Genomic DNA, 20,130 nt, shown 5'->3' with positions numbered 1-20,130 from the left:
CAGCTCTTATAACATCCACCTGTTCTGACTTCCTGTCTGGCTGCTGTGGAGCGACACTCAGCAGACCTGCAGCGGATGATGCTAATTTTCTCTCTCCACCTTTTTATTCTCAGCCACTTTATGGCACCATCGTGCGCGTGTTATCGTTGGGTGTGCATGTGCAAAAGGAGTAGGTTTCACTACATGAGATACAATGTATGTAAGCCAACTGGGAGTCGGACAAAACAATCTATTTGAATACATTAGATTGACATATGAGCAAGCTGCACTATTTACAAGTGTGCACCATTATATATACAGTCTATGGTGTGCACATAAATATGTGAGATGTATTGTAACAGCTTTTAGAGGAAATAGAAACGAGGGAGAGCCAGGAAGTGACCTCGGTGGAATCAATCATCGCTTTGTTCTGTAATGCATCAAAAAGGATTGAACACACACTGACATCAAGTGATTTGTTAACAATGAACCTCCTCACTGGTAGAAGAATAATGTTGAATTGTAAAGTATTTGCCTTGGAGTGATTTTATTCAGAATGGTCTGTCTAGGACAAATAAAAATACTAATGTAAAGCAAATATTAATTTATTTAAAACATTAAAATACTTTAATACAACATTTTTAGTTGTTGTTTGTCATATAACTTAAACATTTTATGTGATAATGATTTTTTTAAATAAAACAAATCAAACATGTATGAGTAGTACTTTGCATAGTAATGTACATTTAAATCTACTAAATACTGACAAAAATCCAATTAAATGTTTGGCCTCCTGGGGCTATGGTTATAGCCTATCATACGTTAGTCAGGCAGATGTGTTTACATACAGAGGTTGATGAGGAAAATAGAGGTTGATGAGGAAATCCAGCCGACACATAAGAATATATTTCAGTCAAATATCCACTGTGCTGTTTGCTCAGTTTTTGGTCTCCACCCACTCGAGGGGGACGTATGACTCTTAAGCAGCCTAACACTGCTCTACTGTATGTTTACCAGCTGGTCGCCATGTTTGTTTAACTGCCAGGAGGCTGATGAACCAAAACAGTCAAGATGAGAAAAACAAAACAACAAAAAGTGCAAAAAAAATGCTGAATCCATAGTTATTGTTCAAGCAGATTTAAAGACAATGAGGATCATGCACATTTGAGGTAAATTGTTGAAGTAAATAGCAATATTGAAGAGGATATTGATTTTACAGCCAGAGGTCTAATCTATATACGTAAGTAGCCTCTCACCAGCTGGGTTGTAAAAGCACCAGAGGTCAAAGGTGAAGGTCCTGAGGTCAGCACTTGGTAACAAAGTCAATAAAGGTGCAGGAGACGCAGCTATCATATTAATTATATTAGTCTATGGCTCCACACACACACACACACACACACACACACACACACACACACACACACACACACACACACACACACACACACACACACACACACACACACACACACACACACACACACACACACACACACACACACACACACACACACACACACACACACACACACACACACACACACACACACACACACACACACACACACACACACACACACACACACACACACACACACACACACACACACACACACACACACACACACAGGATTGATAGATCAGGCCACCACAGCACAACCACATTTTCCTCCACAGGGAAAGGTGGTCAGGGAAAAGCTTAGCTGTGAAATGACATGAAATAATAGACAAAAACATAGTTATGCATCGTGCTGGGACCACATCCAAAAACATCCTCGGCTTTTATACCATGCTGAATCTGTGGAATATTAACAAGGTGAAGAAAGACAAAAAAACACTCTGTCCTTCAAGTGTTTACCACCGAGGCCCACAGTGGCAGAAACCATGTCCTCATTCAAGGAAAGAGTGTTCATGTTTTAAACGGTGGAACGTTGAGAAACAAATACATATAAAACACAGCAGCAATCGCTATAAGCTACCTCTTTGAAAGTGACTAATCATTCTAATCCTCTCTGAGTTGCATAGGCGGATACAAACTTTGGTTCAGCCTCAAAGAGCTTCTTCTTAGCCGACTGCGAAGCCAAACATTTGTCTTGCACCAGTCACTGCCTTAGAGGAGAGCCTCTGGCCAAAGACAAAGAGAGGGACCCTTCTCTTTGTGTGGCTGAGCTGTTCAGCTGTGGTCTCCTCTACTCTTGTAATGATTGGCCTGGTGGGCTGCTTTAGTCCCTCCCAGGCTACAGACTGGAGTTGATTGATGGATGGTTCTGCCCAATCCCTTTTGGGTCTGGTCGACTGGGGATTCACTCGGGTTTCAATATTCCAGGGAGAGATGAAGCCATTGCGTTTCTATCCAGCCACTCAAAACACATCTATTCAGGGCTCTTTTTCTATTTGACAAATGTTTGAGGAGGGACCGTTGGGCTCTGAGATTTGAGAGCTGTCCAGTGCTGAAAACGTGAACAGTTTCAGCTCCAGTCACTGTGAAGTCATTGTTAGTCTAAAGCCAATTCCACTTCTGGCTGTTAACGCACCACAAAGTTCAAACACAGCATAAAATCCGCACTTTAGTTCACAGTCTAGTTCACAGTTGGATCTGCTGTTTACAAATGACTACTTGTAAAAACTGAACAAAGGAGCATGATGCATTTTCTGCTTTGTACATCACAAGCATCTGATCCAAACCAAATCTACTTATTTTCAGGTCAGTATAGCCATAAAGCAACAAGCCTTTGGCTGACTCAGAGGTGAAGCTTATTTTGATCGTCAGTATAAGCGAGCGCCGGTTCTGATTTGCATTTTTATGGCGCTATTTTGTTAGCTATTAATGCTGCATTAGAGGGGGATGGACCCCATAATCACCTGAGTGACATATTGGATAGGGCACTTTTATACCATGGAGAATAATATAAAACCCTGGCAGAGAATGATCTTGTTTCTCTTCAAAATACACCATCTGCGAGACTTGAGACAAAACTGCTCACTTATTGCATTCCTCCTTTTATTCCCTATCACTAACAACTTTTTAAATTATCTATTGAACAGCAGTTTGTTTTCTCTGTCCCAGTCTATAGAATGTCATAAAATGGTGAAAAAGGCCCGCCACAAATTTCGAAAGCCCAATGTGACGTCTCAAAGTATTTTGTTTTGTTCGACATACAACCCAAAACAGAAAAGCATTGAGCTTACAATGATGTAATGCATAGAAAAGCAGCAACTTGTGATATGTGTTCATAACAGTTGCTCCTAATTTAACTGGTTTTGTTGATAAAATGCTAGAAGATAGAGATATATTTTTTTCTATTTGTCCAGTTAAATGCAAAATAATTCAGTTTACTGTCAAAAAAGACAAAGAAAAGCTATAAACTCTCACAATTACCGAGAGAAACAAGGTAACATTTGACATCTTTGCTTGAACAATGACTTAAAACCCTCCTCATTCTTTTTCTGTCGATCTGCCGCTTCTTTCCTGTATCTAAAAGCATCAGACATTACTTCCTGTTCCCATCTCCTAGTGATGCAAAGTGACTCCTGGAATTGCAGCCGTCTCAGAGTCAGACATGATAAACAACACTGAGACTGGTTAAGTGCAAAGTGTGCAGCAACAGACAGCGAGGAAGCTGAACGGACCTTTTCCTTCCCCACAACACCGCTCCCTGATCCCTCGGCTCGTGTGAATGTCGTCACACACACATCTCTACTGTACTGTATGCGTGCCGGGCTCATGGATGCACTTTCAAAGACACACATGCACACATCCGGACAGAATGAAAAATGCATGGTGTAAACTTTCAGCTGGGCCTCATAGCCTCATTCCTCACTAGTCTCCTAATGCTCATCCCACAGGCACTACTGCTCTGTTATCTCTCACACATGGGCTACATTTCCTCAGCTCGGGTAGGTTTAAAGTGTGGCGTTGCCTGGTTAACCACATCCTGACACACAGTTGGTGGTTGCCGCACTAACAAGTCAAAGAAGAAAAGACTTTGGAGTCTTTTGAACCTAAACAGAATAGGCTTTATTAGGCAGCAGGGGCCCTTATATTCTCACACAATACAGCTCATTTGTCAAGGTGACCCAAACTGTTCTCCTCCTTCACTGTGATGTGTGAATGCCACAGTTTGTTTACAGAGCACAAAGTCATTAATACAAGCATTTCAAATATGTTTTCCTATGGCAATCACTCATTTTACCATACTTGAGTATTTCCAAAGTTAGTTTACAAGGCGCAGAGACTTTGATGTAAGGATAAAATACTGTGTGATCACTGATAATCCAGTTTCTATACCTCACAGGGTCTTTGATCTCCTGCCCAGGTGACAGCTCTGGAGGTGGACCAACATAAGATCTGAATTTGGCAGTTATTCAACACATGTTGTTTGTTCACCAAATTACTCTGATTTACATAATAGATTTCACAAACACCTGTTCAAGTGTTCAGATCTGCTTCCACAATTGCATCAGTCAACAGAAGGCGCCCTCCCCCTTGTCTTTTGATTGTATCATCTGTACAGGATGATTTAAAAATATGTATACGCATCTAAAGCAAAGTTCTTATGAAGACAAGAGCTCTCCAGAGAGGAAACCATGTAAAGGACACACCAACAAGGTTACTTGCTGAATTTATGATTAATGCATGCCTCTACATGGGTCGTAAATATAGAGCAATATTAAAAGCTATGAGCTGTAAATAATTAAAGATATCCCAAACGGGTGCGATTTGTGTGCGTCTCAAATCATGAGAGGGGTAATGCGTTGATTGGTGCTCGGGAAATACTAAATACCACTAACATATGCAAAGAATTTGATATGGATGGATGGGTAATGTGAAAAAACTACGTTTTGCATTAATTGAAAATTCCGATTATTATTATTTTTTAGTATATCGCAACCAACAAATGAACGGACTTAAAATCCTATCTCCTAACACCCAGTGACTTGAAATACCACACCGACCAAATGATTGATTTCATAAAGCCAGCCACGCATGCGAAGCGAATTATTTCCGTCACTTCATTCTTACCTTTTCTGATAAACCGAGACGCGTCCCAATGGTGCAATCCTGAGGAAGGTGCTCTCCTCAGTGCAGGTGCTCCCCAAAGCTCCCACAGGGTGCAGACACGGAGAAACAGGGGTGAAACAGCACTTTGCGGAGCAGACCAGACCGGGTGAGCGTGAGCACCAGCGCTCCACGACTTGGACTTTTCACTCCTTCTCCAACGTTATCCTCGCCTCGCTGAGCTGCAGCCTATGCGCCGTTCATTCCTCTCACACACACACACCGATATCTGCCAGATCGGAATATATGCGCACACACACACATACACACACACAGCAAGGTGCTGCCTCCGACCCCCTCCTCGCCAGCATCAACGCTGAGGGAGAGAAGCAAGATCAGTTTGAACAAAGAGGCAAGCGGTGACAGGCAGACGGCTCCAGCGCCCCCATTCAAAGAGGGGGAGACACAGGGAGGGAGGGGGTGTATAGAAGAGAGAGGGGGGGGGGGGGGATGTACTTTTATGACCATAATCCGATTCCTACATAAACCTCAAAGGTTGATCCCGTGCCTGTAAATTAAATTCAAATTTACCCATGAGCTTACCATGACAGTCTGGCCATCAGCTAAACCCCCTGATATCCTCATGTCACATCCTCTGTTATACACTGCTCCTGTGAATCAACTGAACTTGTGTAATCACATATAGCCCTCAGGCCTTCTGCTCTAATGAGATAAAAAGAAAGAAAGAGCATACTGTATCTACCCAATTAATGTGTGCAGGAATAACATTTTGACTGATGCTGAGCAGGATTCAATGTGATAACACAGCTGCCTCAGCCGCAGCTCGCAACCTGGCAACAGCCAACATCTCTACACTGCAGCCGGGTCAATACACACCCAACAGTCTTCTTCATTAGCACATTATGAAGAAGAGCTTGTTTGTTGCTGGTGGCAGCTCTGGCCGTCTGACTCGCTGCAGGTCCAGACACCGATTCCTCTCAATGATAACTAAAGAGTGCAGAAGAGTAGCACACTCATCAAACTGTACTTCTGCAGTCTGTCGCTCGAGATGGTTTTGAATTATGCATCTTTTCCCTTCTGTGATAGAGGCAGGAGTTGTTTTTTGGAATCCTAGTAGAGCCACTAATCATGGTAATCACATTCATTCAAAACGGAAATATTTGATGAAAATAGCACTTTTGTCTGTTTATTTGAGGCCTTGTAAAGAGTTGGTTTAAAATAATAAAGGTAACATTTTTATAATTGTAAATGTATCAGTGTTGACGCTTTAAATGATACAAATCAAAGCCAGGCAACTGAAAAAGCTTTTGGTTTTGACTTGCAACATTCATTTAACCCCATTTTAACCCAAATGTTGTTCAACTTTATTTCAATTTGTAGTGTATCCAGTTTCCAAAGGTACTTATCAGGCTGAATTTTGAAATATATATATACGAAAAGACATAAGGAATACTTCCATTTGATAGTGCACACAGGGGTGTTTTGTGCAGTAGAGCTCCCTGGAGCAGTTTCCTGAGGCCTTTGCAGTAAAACGTTCAGTTTAGATCTTGTTCATCTCGTTCTGGCCCTCCTCCTGTTCAGAGACGCAGTAAGAGTTGGATAAATCCCCCACTGCCTGGTTCGTCCTTCACAGCACCAAAGAAGGCCCACGTCAACAAACATGTCTGTAAAAAAATAATGTTTTTATTGTAAATGGGTTTTCTTGTAAAGCAAATACCAAAGCATCAGTGTTAAAGCTTATTAGCTTCTATTCTTTCAGATCCTAAGTTCCTGTGAATGCAGTGTTTTGTCCAACTGTCTCATAAAACTCGTCATTGTTTATTATATCCCTCTCTGTTAAAGCGTCTTTGAGTTCCTAGAAAAGCGCTATATAAGTGTCATGTATTATTATTATTATTATTATTATTAAAGCCAACAAAAACCTAAACCAAGAACAAACGGTTATTAGGCAAACCCAACTTCAAATTTGATAACACACTATGATTAAATATCACTCAAATATGTTCACTGAGACATCAAACAGCCTTTTTTAAATATGAATTTCTGCATCAGAAAAGGAGATTATTGGAAGGTCTTTTGATGTATTCTGTGTTACAAAGAAAAGAATGAAACACAGAGAGATTACGATGATGTATTTAGATGGTTGAATGAACAAACATTTGCCTAGAATATATTTTTGCAGGCTCCTGCTTTGTTGTCACAAATAGAGTGTCTCGTGTATTCACTCCGCACGGCACATCCATCCTGCAGATTTATGTGCTGACAGAAAGAAAAGCTTTGGTGTTAACTAGAGGTGCACTTATTCATATTTGTATTTCATTGTCAGTTCTGCGACGAGAACAGAGAAGGAGACAACTTCCATCAATCTTAGTAATATGTGTCATAAGACCACAAACTGTAAGGCTACACTGTTCAATAACAGTAATGGACTGGATCAATACTTGTTATTGGAAAACTCCCATACCTCTGTGGACTGGAAACAGATCAGTGCCACAGTGGAAATACAATCTGCCCTCAGCTACAATTCCAGGGAATCAATTTCCGGCTGAATTATAACAAGTCTTTCCCTGTACAGTCAACCTTGTTTACACCCCCCCCCCCCCCTCCCCCAGAAGAGTTCCCAGAAAAATGTCTAATTTGATATTTTTGCAGGTGTGTCTCCACTTTCTGAGTTTATAAATACTGCTGCATAACCATTTTTAATATGTGTATGCTGATTGTTTTGTGTACATTTCAGGAAGTTTTAGGAATATATATCATTTTATCAACATTACTACTTTGCAATGTAATTAGGTGTCAGTGATAACAGACTCTCACTTCTCCCATGTAGCGACAAAACAATTACTGCAACTTTAAAGAGAGGGTAGACAACATATTTTTGGCAAACTCCATAATAACCTCTCACCATATTGTTATTCAAGTGGTACTCATCATGGCTCTGCTTTCAAGATTCAGAAACACTCCCCTGTGATGGGAGATCTGGCCAATCACGGGTCAATTCAGAGCGAGAACAAAGCACATAGACAGAAGAGCTGCATAAAAGAGGCTATCATTCTTTATATACTGTTTCCTGCCTACAATGCAATATGCTTAAAGGTTATTATAGATGTGTTGCCCATAGTGCCCTCAGACAATGATCTTATTTCACAGCAGTGTATCGTGTTGTTTTATGTGTGTTTGTAGCTGTACGATATTTGAGAGAACAATGCAAAGCTACGGCTAAACAGAAATATTCTGACTTCTAAATATAATATATTTCACAGCAGGAAGTGCAAGTTTATACCAGGATTTATGTTCAACATTTATGAGATGAAACTTCAAATGACAGTTGTACAGCATGTATTGCCCATCCACTGCTCATATAGTCACTAATTTATGCAGACCAACACACATTCACTCACATGCAAGCAGGCTTGGCTCAGGCTTAATGCGAGCTGTGACTTTTAGAAATGCCAGGCGCCTCGCCAAAGAGACAAACAATGTCAATCACTCTCCAGCAAGGGAGCAGCCATCCACACACAATGAGGAACACACAATACACAAGGGAGGCAGGATGAAGATGGTGACACAAAAATGACTTCTGGAAAGCTATTATAGCATCTTAACGGGAGCTACATAAGACAGCCAAGCAACACCGGCTGCCCTCTGTAGAGAACAGGGAGCGTAATGAGGCTTCCGGTAGCGTCGTGATTTTCTCACCCTGATAGATGTGGTGTGTTTGGGTTCCTGTGTTTGTTTATCATTTGCAGGGCAGGCTCCTTCTTCATGGGTTTTTATGGGGTTGCTGTTAATGTGAAGAGATCAAACAGGCCAGTAACCAAGCCACATAAAAAGAGAGGAAACAGGATATCTCGCAGTAGAGAGAAGTTTAAACTGGATTTTATAAACTCAGCAGTTGTTCCGACTGGGTTTAGCCACCATGCTGCGTTTAAGTGTTTGCGAACCAAGAGGCCCCATCTGGGCGGCAGCAGAGCAGTCATGGAGGAAGTCCGGGAGACGGGGCGGGCGACGATGATAACCACATGGGATACCTCCACTCTGCCTTACCACAGGAACACTTTGAAAGGAGCAGTGTGTAGGATTTAGGGGGATGTACTTGCAGAAATGTGATATCATATTTATTTGTTAGTTTTCATATAATATAGAATATATCTTTATTTGTCATTATACAAAGTACAACAACATTTCCTCGGCAACTCTCACAGCAGTAGAGAGCAAATGAGTTCATGAGTATGTTATCACCTGAAACTAAGAAGGGTTGCTTTTCTTTGTTTTAGAATGAGCACTTCAGGAGCCCTTCATTGTTACTAAAACAGGGAGTAATTTTAAAAAATGGCAATACCATCTCCAAATGGAGGATACAAAAAAAAGAAAAAGAAAATGCCATCATTAAATCTAATCCATTTTTTTTATCTGATCTGGGAGGATAGTCATTACAGATTTTGGTAATCAATTTACATAATCTGTTACTTCCCAACTTGATGCCCTCATTTTATAAGATCGATGGGGTGACATCGATTTATATTACAGGTATGATTAAAGGCTTCATGTGTGGTGGATGCCAAGTCTAAATAGTTGACTTACAGGGTGTAAAGCCCACTCTGTGTTACTGGAAAGTAATAGAGATGCAAGAGTAGAATAACATCCACACAGATGCAGGCAGACGTCTTGCTTGTTTAAGGTGTAGTGCTGTCCATGGTGCTGATAATGCAGTCAGTAAGTCACTGATTTAGTGCCTCATACTGTTTGTGTTTGAATTGAAATATTGTATAATGACCAAACCATACATTAAGGCAGTGGTTCTCAAAGTGGGGGGTGCGCAGGGGCATGACAGGGGGGGGCGCGAGAGACCAGGAGGAAAAATGGTTATTAAAAAAAAAGAAAAAAAAGAATCATATTTTGAAAAATGATTGATTCGAAAATAATATGATGCAGTACAGTACTATTACGTCTGGATCTCTGTGTTTCATTAAAGCTCGGCTCTGTGTGTGTGTGGAACGAGCCATTTTGTGTGCGTGCGCGAGAGAGAGAGAGAGAGAGAGAGCACCGGTACCGGAGATCGTTGTTGTTAGCTTCTGGTGCTAGCGAGCTACGCTAACGGATATAAAGAGTTTTTTCAACAACAAGGTGGAGGAGAGTCCTCTCCTGTCAGACTGAGAGGCTCAGTGAGCTAAAGGGCTCTCTCAGTATTATCTCAGTGGGTCTCAAACGTTTTGGTCACCATTAATGTATTGTAATGTAAATTATTTCCGAGGCACACGTTTATATGATCATTATAAAAAAAATAAGAGAATAAATTAAAAACAGTTTTGAAATAATATGACATTAAAAAAAGAATAAAGTTTAAAAGGGAGTGATTTGTAAAATATCCATAAAGAAAAAGTAAATCTGTTTACAGTTCTGTTTCATATGGGTGTTGAGAGATGTATCCATAGATCTCTTCATTTTGCTCTCAAAGTGAACCAGATTGATGCTTTTAACTTCAATATTCAAAAATCTTCCCGGGGGAGCTTGCCCCCGGACCCCCCTATGTGAGGTCCATACACCACCTATACAAATAGCACTTTACCCCTGCTTACACCTATATGCCGTGAGCTGATTATCGAGCCTTCATTGTAACAGTTGCGGGTACATTGTGTATATGCGTGGGGATTGTTGCAGTAGAAAATTCCACTGTAGCGACCGGTACATTAATGGGAAACCCTAAATGTTTGAGAACCCTCTATGAAACGTCAAGCTACCCCACAGCACCCCCAAAATAAATCTCCTGCGCCGCTACTGAGCCTGACTTGTGTTGGGGGGTCCCACCTTTTTTTTTTCTCCAAAGGGGGGGCCTGACAGAAAAAGTTTGAGAACCACTGCATTAAGGATCTGAATAACAATATGACTTTGATCCAGAGTAAATATCTCAACTATTGGATGGACTCTGATACAAATGTTGTACAGAAATGTTTGTTGCAGAGAGGATGAATTGGAATGACTATAAAGAACAGTTACATGTTTTTGAAATATCATAACCTCTACCACATTGCCTAGCAAAACATTTTGTGCAGACGTTAATGTTACTGGAGGATGAATGCTACTTGCCTTATTAATCAGAGATGTCTCCTTTGCTCCAACATGATCTTCACTCCCGTGGTCCTGGGTGAGATGAGTAAACATTACGGAGGCCAGAGAAAAGCACAACAACGTGTTGATATAAGTTACAATATTAGGTTATTTGATTTAGTTCTAATGAAATAACCTAATATTAGGGTTACATATACCCTATACCAGATACTATCATTAAACAAGATCAAATCTGTTAAAAATTAAGTCATTCAAAACGATGTGTTCACACAGTCAATTAAATTCATTTGGCTGTTTTATAGTTAAACATTGTTTCCCCGACCTCAAGTTACCTCGAGAAGAATAACTTCTATCTTTGACCTCACACAGGCGTGTTTAGTCAAAGATAGAAGATTAAGTTTAACGACAGAACATTTTTAATTACGCTCACCATCTCCTTGACAACTGAGAAAACATTTGCGGATGCTATCTGTTAAGACCATGACTTAAAGGGGCCATATAATACTCATTTTCAGATTCATAATTGTATTTTGTGGACTGAATAAAAAGGATAATAAATAGGAGTGGAGGGACCTTTAGCAGACAGGAGAAAAGAGAATGTGTGGGAGGTGAGGAGAGAAGAAGATAGAAGCTCCCAAATATAAAATGCTTTTTACAACGATAGTACAAATGTTTGAGCCACTACTGGGACAGAATGAGGCTAGTTCTTAGGAGAAGTTATTTTTTGTATTACTATTTTCTTTGAAGATTTGTGTTCGGTTTCAGAGTTGTTTTGTTTGCGCCTACATCTGAGCTCGTCTTACAGTTTGGCTGATGTGCAAAGCTTTTAATTAAACACACACACACACACACACACACACACACACACACACACACACACACACACACACACACACACACACACACACACACACACACACACACACACACACACACACACACACACACACACACACACACACACACACACACACACACACACACACACACACACACACACACACACACACACACACACACACACACACACACACACACACACTTTACATGCTCAATTAGGTGCTGATCTACCTTGGCGTTTAAAATTCAGGTCATGTATGGAGGAGCAGCTGTGTGTGTGTGTGTGTGTGTGTGTGTGTGTGTGTGTGTGTGTGTGTGTGTGTGTGTGTGTGTGTGTGTGTGTGTGTACATTCACAGGGACAATTTGGGCATCTGGCTATGACTAAATTGATGTGTTTGTCTCTGTGTGTGTGTGTGTGTGTGTGTGTGTGTGTGTGTCTAATGAGCTCTCCTGTGCAGCATATGTGGTCTGTGTGGCACTCAGCTTCGTCCTCCTACTGCTTTCATCAGGAATCTGCGGCAGTCTCTCGCTTCACAGCAGCAAATAAAAACCACAGAGTTGTAAAAAGAAAAAGCTCTGCTGTCAGTGCATTCACCTATTACAATATCACACACACACACACACACACACACACACACACACACACACACACACACACACACACACACACACACACACACACACACACACACACACACACACACACACACACACACACACACACACACACACACACACACACACACACACACACACACACACACACACACACACACACACACACACACACACACACACACACACACACACACACACACACACACACACACACACACACACACACAATTAGCATTGCCACAGTTAAATAAATGACAACAATACATCATACCATACATATTGTCTACACTTGTCACACTAACTTGTTTGATTATGCTAATTTTTCTGGTTCATGATTGTAGTTTGTGTCTCTACCGTGACATGTTTGCAAGTTTTAATGTTAAAAAAATGCTATATTTTTCTCATACTGCCTGTGCTGCAACACCTCTTTTCAACCTCTGTCTGAAAGAAGAGCAAGGTCTGCTCTGATTGGTCAACCGCTTGGAGATGTCCTGCCCCTACGCAAATCATGTACAATGTGTTAGAGTGCTAGCTAATACAAGCACAATTGTTACAAAGTGATGACACTATATTACTGAAGAAAACAAAGGACTCCAATCAAGCATCTCTGGAGTGGGGGGTGGGGGATTTGAACTTCAGGAGACGTGCCGCAACATTAGATAGGTCCAATATGTAATGTATGGTATAGGTACAAATTCTCTCCTCACTCTAGGAGGGAAAAAAGGTTTAAATTAACCTTTCAAACCGAGCATACTTTTATAAACATACGTGACAGCTTACAGAACTTCCTGGTTCAACTTAGACCTAAAACATTTGCCATGAATTCTGCTCATCTTCACGCCTCTCTCCTGCAACCCAGCTAGGACTCATCCTAACTCCAGAAGTAATCTAGCTGTTTATATCCTCATCGCTGCAGGTGAGACTTGCCCCAGTTGTCCTGATAGCCTGTGTTTCAGTCGTATTGCCTCACTCTGCCTCTCTGACACTTAGGGGAATTTGACTAAATGATCACATAGATATGCACTCTCATTCCTTAACCTACTTAACTCTTTTGTTAACCCCGTTTCATCAACCAGGTCTTTTTCCCAGCCTCACTCTGTTTGGAAAACAAGTTGCTTACAAACATGATGCTCCACTTCCTCTCTGTGCCGACAAATGAAGTCTCAGCAGGCTGATGTTCAAGACAATATGAATGGAGTGAACACCTTGCGTGTAGCCTACCATTATGCTATTTCCCTGTCTGCTATCAGCCTCCTCCTCTGCATCCTTTTTCGAATGGAAAACACGGACCGTAGCTATTTAAAATGACTGCAAATACAAGAGGAGTGTAGCCCAGGAGTGAAAAGCAAATCAGATCAAATTATAATGATAAAGGCTAAAACAGATTGCTTCCAGCAGACCTATCAGCATGGGGATTAAATGTGAGATCAATTGGATACAAAAAGCACTTTTTCACAGTTGTAGCACTGCAATTTCTATAAAGATGCTTTGCAATAAACAGAGAATCTTTCAAACTGGTGATTCCGAGTTCACAAAAGCGTATTAAGTCTGAAAAACGTAAATGAACTTCCTCTCTCCCGTTCTATCTCTCTTTCACACACACACCCATCTTTAACGCCTAATGAAAATCCCCATCTGTTTGTTTATCCCAATTACAACGCATTTGGCTTGTCAGAACATTAACACAGCGTGAATCCAACATATTTTTTAAAGCACGCAACTCCACCGGAAATATTTCTCATCTTGAAGGCACAACTGCTAAAGTGCCAATTAGAGCTATAAGATCCTGTGCCGACTCTAACTACGCAGTCAGGTTGATGTAACAGGAAATCTGGGAGTCTCCTGAAAGGAATAGTCAAACATTTTGGGAAGTAACGCTAATTTGCTAACTGTCCTTCCAAGCAGAATGGCAACATCTGGTTGTGCTCATAGGAATTATAATGGGGGCAAAGGGGGAACTTAGGTGTTATAGAGCGTGGATTGGTCAACAAAGCGTTGTACTTTAACATGAGGGACTATACACAGTTTGTTTCCGGTTATTGTTTTTTTTATTTTTACTCCTTAATAAGACAATATACACAACTCTGACCTTGTTTTAGAGATGTGGGTCGTAAAGTAAATTCTCGATTTTAAGGATCAAAATATGGCACTTAGCTTCAGGTAAGAGGCAAAACAAAAAGATATTAAAAAAACTGAACAGCAATGTCTCTTTCCATAAATAATGATTGACAATGCTCAGACAAAAGATGTCATACAACAAAAGGGGCTCACTAAGAATGTATTTTGTTGTTTAATTCGGAGGACTTGTTGGTCAAATGAGAAGCCTGATAACAGTTTCATGTTTGTCCAGAAGTTCCTGTGGGGATCAAATTAGCCTATAGCTTAGCACGAAGAGTGGAAACAGCTAGCCTGGCTGTGTTCAAAGTCTTTAGAAATATGCCAACCAGCCAATCTATAGCTAACTTATTACCATCTCATTTGTTTATCTGTAGATACTTCAGAAGGGTAAAGGGGAAATTCCCCATGTTAAATGGAGTGTTGCTTACTAGATTTATGTATCATGTTTGAGCTTCAGAGGTGCTGGTTGGTTGGTTTGGTTTGGACAGTGACCCGCTAGCAATTTCCCATTTATTCCAGTCGTTGCGCTAAGCTAACCTGCTGCCGTCTAGCTTAGGAAAAGGAACAAGTAACATCACAGCAACAAGTTTTGGAGCAATACAATTCCCCACAAACGTCAACAGCTGAGGATGAGCATTTAGAACAAAAATAAATGATGTTACCTAAATCCTCTTTCCCTCTTACTCACTCACACACAGGGCCGTCCCTCCCTACAGGCCGATCATGCAGGCTGCACAGGGCCTCACATTGTGCAGGGGGCCTCGGCTTATGAGCTCGGCTTGTGTGCAGTTCTCAGCGCAGTTCCCCCCCGCTGACACGCGAGAGTGAGAGGTGACAAGGGGAGCACGTCTGTAACCCGACACCATTGCAATGAATCGACAACTGATCAATCACGGCTTTGATACGGCCACTAGTGCAGGTAAAGAGATGTCGGCGAAGTTTACCATTTACCTCACTGTATAAAAAAGTAACTTTGTTGATAATAATAATAAACAGGAATTATATTTGCAGAGTACTTTATTTCCCAAAACAAATGGTTCACTCCTGTTGGTTGGGGGGGGGGGGGGGGCTCATCTTACAATGTCGCTTGGGCAGGCCAGGGTTGGCCAGGGATGGCCCTGCTCACACACCATTAGCTCTCAAACTTGCCCTTCATGCCTCATTGTTATTCGGAGGAACCTGGTCGTCCTTCATTTGTCCACTAGACTCTTAACATCTTACTCTTCTGTCTCTGTTGTGTTGTTGCTGTCTGCCTGGCTGGGTGAGGGGGACGTGTTGAGTGAGAATTACGCAGAAAGGCCAGTAAATTGTTCAGCAGCAGAAATATTCATGCTCCACACTGCTGCAAATCACCATCACATCGTCCTTGACTCAACAACACTCAGATACCTTAAAGCAAAAGAACAGCAGAGGCACATTTATGTTTTCCCCAGAATTATATTGATTTTTTTGTAAGTTTAAGGCTTGTATACCTTTGCACACACATCCACACACACCTGCTCAGCCTCCTCACAATCCCATTGATCACTGTTCTCTAACCTACCGGGTATAAAAGGTCAGTCTAATTGAAACCTCAGCAGCCTTTGGAGATTTGAACTTTGACATTCACCAAGTCCTGATTTTAGGTCGCCTTCTTTTGCCCTCTGTCTACTCCCTGTGCAGCACTGTGCCGCTAATGGTCTCATCACTGCAATGCAACCACTGTTTCTCACAGCCACAGCTCCCTTTTCTTGCTCTATGCTGTCACTTCTGTGCTAATAAATGTTAGGAGCAACTTTCTAGAAGGACACGAAATTGCTGCTGCTTCTCCTCGGTGCTCCAGTAAATTACACCTTTAGGGTCAGTTTGACCAAGCAGGCAGAAAGTGATGACATCGCTCCCCTAACTTTTGTAAAACCTCTGACACAGAAGACGCCTAACTGTCAGACTAAATGTGAGAATTTAAACTGAGAAATGCTGTTGAGCTTTTGAAAGTCTTTGTTGTTGCTCTGTGTTTTAAATAAAATATCTTCGGTCTTCCCTCTATTGACAAAAAGCAGAAGGGTTTTAATGTATGTCATCTTTCTCATAAAGGAACCAGAACAGGGGAGAAAACTCAGATGCTGCTGTAGCAGCTCAGATGGTGATGTTTTAGGGCCATCTAGTGGAGTAAAGCGGTGTCACATGATAAGTGATGGTCCAAGCAAACCTTTCTTTATGCATGCACTTGTCAAAACAATGGTACAATAGTGCTTTACATGAACAATAGAATTGGGGGGGAAACATATATAAAAATAGATGATATAAGTGAAGATCAAAAGGATAAATTCACAGAAAACAAATACCTTTCCTCTTCAGATGAATGGTCGAGTGCCAGTGGATCACATTCATGTCCATCATAAACATATACGCTGCTACCTGTACTTTTAAATAACTGTGCCCTTTCCTGCTATTTAAATAACTACTTTTGCCTCGACTAGATTAGTAATGCGTATTGAAGTTATATACACCTTATTTAGTTTGTGTTATTTTGCATCTTACTTACAGTTATAATAAAATCTTAATTACCAGTGATGACGTGAGACACAATAAATATTCATTCAGGTTACTTACAACATTAATGCAAATAAGAATAATTCCAGGATTAAAAACACAGAAAACAAGAACAATGATTATAAGCTATTATTCAGAACCTGTTCTGAAAAATAGCTGTTTCTCTTAAATCTTCATCTGCCACTTTTAATGAAGATGCAGTATCAATAAGTAAAACACATTTAAACATGTGAACATCAACATTACACTGGGGGCCCAAACACCCAGAAACACACTCGTTGTGCAACTAAAACCAAAATGTAAACAAAACGCTCGTTGCAGGCCTGTGGTGTTGCTTGGCAGCAGGCATAAAACTTTAAGGCCGTTTCACTTGTTGAAGCAGAAAAATAAAGCACTTGCAAGTGTATTAGTACTTACCACTCCCTGGAGTAGTCAGGGGGGGTAGAAGAGCGGAAGCGGGGCATTGGATATCCAGCTGAGAAAAAACAGCAGCAACAGCAGGCAGGAGTAGGACCCTCGTCTCCATGGTGGTCAGTAGAGCTTTCCCGATCTTCCCCTCTTGCACACATCCTGCTGAATCCGAATATTCGGCCGAGCAAAAGTGAATGCTTCCTCTTGAAGTTTTAACAGCTTGGGTCGAAACATCATACATCCGGTTAATGCTAAGGGATAAGGGTTAATGCAACACAACATGTATTTTACACTGTAAACATTTGGTCACAATGCACAAGCATCCAATTTTGTATAGGTCTAAACATATTTAATCGTTAATCACTTAGTTGTGGAAATGTTTGCTGCTGTACTACTACTACTCAGGTGGTCGCTGGTTCAGCCGGCGTCTCTCTCCACAGCGCGTCACCAGCAGCTTGTGACTAAGCCCCGCCTCTTTACTTGACCCTTTAATTGGGCTGGCTGTTGATTTTAGGATGTTCCTATAGACAAGTTTACGCGCCAAAACACGGGTAGCGCCATGACACTACACAAATGCACTTCATTTCCGCCGGAAGTCTTTTGCACAGCGTCTGTCGGTGTAAACCGATGTAAACAGTCAGACGGGCGCTGGTGTAAACACAGCGATTTCGATGCTAACAGTGATGCTAGCTTGGGAACACGATTCTACTTCTTTGACTGGAGATGGCGTTACTCTCCCCCACCCGAATTCAGTGCAAAACTGGGAGGATAACATGACGACGTGGCCCAGCATAAAACCAAAATAAACTGCCTTATTTAGGTCATGCCCACAGGAGCCAACAGTTGTCTGTTGTTTACATAATGCACAATTTACATGATCTCTTTATGCTGTGCAATATATCATATGTGCCTGTACTGTTTGAGTGAAAATAAAGTTTGATGTAATTTAATTTCATTATTGCACTGTTATTGCATTATTGCATTTCATATGTTCCTTAGAGTGCTACAATTTCTTTTAACACAGTTCATCATTCATATTAAGCTCATACTGTACATAAATAACACTGAATTAATTAATTGTTGAGAGGAAACTAAAGAAATGGCTTCAACAAGAAAGATCACATGTTTAATCCTAACAGGTATTACAAATTAAAATATAAAAGCAGCCCACACAATTACATCACTATGAAAATATTCATATATAATATTAAAAAATACAATGCATGCAGTATTTGTTGTGTTTATCTGTATTTAATGAACAACATGGCTGGGTGCTGGTTTGTGGTCGTAGCACTCTCTATCTAACCACTCGTTCAGGTGCTTTCTCGAGTGATTGCAACCAACTACCGCACACGTAGTTCCCGAACCACTTTTCTTCATGTTGTAATTGTTATATCCTCTTTGTCTCTGCGATATCAGTGCTTTGTCGGCACAACGGAGCTAGCTAGCAAAACAAACCCAGTCCGCCAAAACGGAAGTGCATTGCATCGAAGGGAGGAGTTCAGGATGTAGAGCGGAAACGGCTCAATAACTTGTGTATTAGAGTACAAAAAAACAAAGATTGACAATGATCTCCAGTCTTTGACTTTTTGAACTGTGAAGATTTACTTCATATTTTTATCATGTAACCTTTTATACAGTTTAACCTTATATGGACTTGACCATCACAATATGTTTTAACCATATTTATATATTTATTATTATGTTTCTCTTCATCTGCTTAAATTAATAGTTAGGGTGACACACACCTGCAGTGTAAACTGTTATAGATTTAACTGAACGAATAAACACAAGTTCTACATTGTCTTCACCCCAATACAACAATAATATGTATAAGCAACATGAATATATAATATCTTATACTCAGGGGGCATTTGATTATATTATGAGTACTTTTACTTTAAGAGCATGTTGATACGTCATACTCCACTGTTTGGTGGTCAATGGTAAAGATAGTAACTACTAAAAAGTATTTAAAGTGGTTTCATTTAATACTTTCTTGGCCAGCTAAAGCATTAGAAATGTTGGATGTATGTGAGATATTAGTAAAATTAGTAAATATAATATATAGGCTTAATATCAAATTGCTATTTTGCTTGTACCACAAGTCCACAACCAAATATTACAATAGCTTTACATTTCATTAGTTTGAAGTAAGAATATCCAAAAGTCATGAAAGTCATGAATTCCAGTTAAAGCCAACAGTCGTTCTCTCTGCTGTTTCTGTGTCGTCCAACAGGGGTCACCCACTGCCTCTGTGGCTGCCCCGAGGGTCTCTCCCCCTCAGATGGAGCTGCAGTCCACCTCCCATTCATCAATCTTCTTTTATTCACATTGACAAAAGAGACATCAAATAAGGAGGTGTGGGAAAACACAACAATGCATTTCAGAACACAGACACTTAGCTAATATATGCAAAGTGGGAATAAAGCTAGTCCAGGCGCTCTGTGTGTGTGTGTGTGTGTGTGTGTGTGTGTGTGTGTGTGTGTGTGTGTGTGTGTGTGTGTGTGTGTGTGTGTGTGTGTGTGTGTGTGTGTGTGTG

General features: G+C 40.8%; 1 protein-coding gene and 1 long non-coding RNA gene across 3 annotated transcripts in view; both read right to left on the bottom strand.

Moving 5' to 3' along the window:
- LOC307018167 (neurocan core protein-like) overlaps nt 1-5,369 on the bottom strand; it is a 45,894-nt gene extending 40,525 nt beyond the window's left edge. The window contains exon 1 of one of the 2 annotated variants that reach the window (XM_079648290.1): nt 5,003-5,369. The gene's annotated coding sequence lies outside the window, so the exon portion shown is untranslated. The remainder of the gene's footprint in view (nt 1-5,002) is intronic. The other variant, XM_079648291.1, reaches the window with a different exon arrangement.
- A 2,447-nt stretch (nt 5,370-7,816) lies between these two features.
- LOC307018183 lies at nt 7,817-18,645 on the bottom strand. The gene is made up of 4 exons (XR_013802360.1): nt 17,953-18,645; nt 17,595-17,839; nt 11,087-11,140; nt 7,817-9,056 (listed from the first exon to the last, which is right to left on the bottom strand). It is a non-coding gene; the product is annotated as an uncharacterized lncRNA (long non-coding RNA).
- Nucleotides 18,646-20,130: the final 1,485 nt, after the last annotated feature.

Source organism: Notothenia rossii (genome assembly GCF_949606895.1).
Source record: "Notothenia rossii genome assembly, chromosome: 9".
Classification (NCBI taxonomy): Eukaryota; Metazoa; Chordata; class Actinopteri; order Perciformes; family Nototheniidae; genus Notothenia; species Notothenia rossii.
This window is presented reverse-complemented; position numbering and strand designations above follow the sequence as displayed.